This window comes from Neodiprion fabricii, unplaced genomic scaffold, assembly GCF_021155785.1.
Source record: "Neodiprion fabricii isolate iyNeoFabr1 unplaced genomic scaffold, iyNeoFabr1.1 ptg000086l, whole genome shotgun sequence".
NCBI classification, from domain to species: domain Eukaryota; kingdom Metazoa; phylum Arthropoda; class Insecta; order Hymenoptera; family Diprionidae; genus Neodiprion; species Neodiprion fabricii.
This window is the reverse complement of record NW_025791628.1, coordinates 17,501-20,000: the sequence shown is the minus strand read 5'-3', so window position 1 is coordinate 20,000 and position 2,500 is coordinate 17,501.

The following is a 2,500-nucleotide window of genomic DNA, read 5'->3' as shown; positions in this document are numbered from 1 at the left end:
CCGCGCGTCTACTGTGTGTTTCGGGACTGCACGCAGGCAGCCCCGGTTCCGTGTGCCGCCACCTCGACACTCGGCTTATAAGCGTTCGAACGATCTCCCGTACCCGTCGGCTAGATTGAAAGCGTCTGGGATACGTTGTTATAACGTCTCTGGTCTTTGAGTGTACGCTCGGAAAGAAGCGAGTTGACGCGTGCGTTGGAGCGTTCAGCCTTCCGTGTTTCACGGAGAGCCGAACTTCTTGGTACCGCGTCAAGGGCCATTCGGTCTGAGACACCGACCCGCGGTAATGCAGTGACGATAGATGAAACAACGCGAGTCGCGTAGTTTCTTTGGTACGAGGCACGGAACGGTCCGCGAACGCCCGCTCCTGGTCTACGCCGACGTACGTATCGTGCTCGAGCACGTACCGGTACGGCGTAGCAGGCGGACGACGGGAGACCGGCCCGACCGACTCGCTCCTCTTGCTAGTAGGAGCCTGGCCGCTAGGACGTCGGCGCCGGTACGGTGGTAGCACGGTCGGCTTACGGGGCGAAACCTCCGCGGGCTATCGAAAAAATTTTGAACTCCGGGAACTTTGTCGAAATTAACCGAGGCTCATTTGACGATGTTCCGACAGGCTCCCGGCCCGGATCGACTCCGGGACGCCGCGCATCGCCTTTCGGTCGACTCGGACCGAAATTTTTACAAGTCCCGTCGGCCCGTATCGACTCCGGGACGCCGCGCATCGCCTTTCGGTCGACTCGGACCGTAATTTTTACAAGTCCCGTCGGCCCGTATCGACTCCGGGACGCCGCGCATCGCCTTTCGGTCGACTCGGACCGTAATTTTTACAAGTCCCGTCGGCCCGTATCGACTCCGGGACGCCGCGCATCGCCTTTCGGTCGACTCGGACCGAAATTTTTACAAGTCCCGTCGGCCCGTATCGACTCCGGGACGCCGCGCATCGCCTTTCGGTCGACTCGGACCGAAATTCTCACAAGTCCCGTCGGCCCGTATCGACTCCGGGACGCCGCGCATCGCCTTTCGGTCGACTCGGACCGAAATTCTTACAAGTCCCGTCGGCCCGTATCGACTCCGGGACGCCGCGCATCGCCTCTCGGTCGACTCGGACCGAAATTTTCACAAGTCCCGTCGGCCCGTATCGACTCCGGGACGCCGCGCATCGCCTTTCGGTCGACTCGGACCGTAATTTTTACAAGTCCCGTCGGCCCGTATCGACTCCGGGACGCCGCGCATCGCCTTTCGGTCGACTCGGACCGTAATTTTTACAAGTCCCGTCGGCCCGTATCGACTCCGGGACGCCGCGCATCGCCTTTCGGTCGACTCGGACCGTAATTTTTACAAGTCCCGTCGGCCCGTATCGACTCCGGGACGCCGCGCATCGCCTTTCGGTCGACTCGGACCGAAATTTTTACAAGTCCCGTCGGCCCGTATCGACTCCGGGACGCCGCGCATCGCCTCTCGGTCGACTCGGACCGAAATTTTCACAAGTCCCGTCGGCCCGTATCGACTCCGGGACGCCGCGCATCGCCTCTCGGTCGACTCGGAACGAAACTTCATCGAGTCCCGTCGGCCCGTATAGACTCCGGGACGCCGCGCATCGCCTTTCGCTCGTCTCGAACCGAAATTTTCACAAGTCCCGTCGGCCCGTATCGACTCCGGGACGCCGCGCATCGCCTCTCGGTCGACTCGGAACGAAATTTTCACAAGTCCCGTCGGCCCGTATCGACTCCGGGACGCCGCGCATCGCCTTTCGCTCGTCTCGAACCGAAATTTTCACAAGTCCCGTCGGCCCGTATAGACTCCGGGACGCCGCGCATCGCCCTTCGCTCGTCTCGAACCGAAATTTTCACAAGTCCCGTCGGCCCGTATCGACTCCGGGACGCCGCGCATCGCCTCTCGGTCGACTCGGAACGAAACTTCATCGAGTCCCGTCGGCCCGTATAGACTCCGGGACGCCGCGCATCGCCTCTCGGTCGACTCGGACCGAAATTTTCACAAGTCCCGTCGGCCCGTATCGACTCCGGGACGCCGCGCATCGCCTCTCGGTCGACTCGGAACGAAACTTCATCGAGTCCCGTCGGCCCGTATAGACTCCGGGACGCCGCGCATCGCCTTTCGCTCGTCTCGAACCGAAATTTTCACAAGTCCCGTCGGCCCGTATCGACTCCGGGACGCCGCGCATCGCCTCTCGGTCGACTCGGAACGAAATTTTCACAAGTCCCGTCGGCCCGTATCGACTCCGGGACGCCGCGCATCGCCTTTCGCTCGTCTCGAACCGAAATTTTCACAAGTCCCGTCGGCCCGTATAGACTCCGGGACGCCGCGCATCGCCCTTCGCTCGTCTCGAACCGAAATTTTCACAAGTCCCGTCGGCCCGTATCGACTCCGGGACGCCGCGCATCGCCTCTCGGTCGACTCGGAACGAAACTTCATCGAGTCCCGTCGGCCCGTATAGACTCCGGGACGCCGCGCATCGCCTTTCGCTCGTCTCGGACCG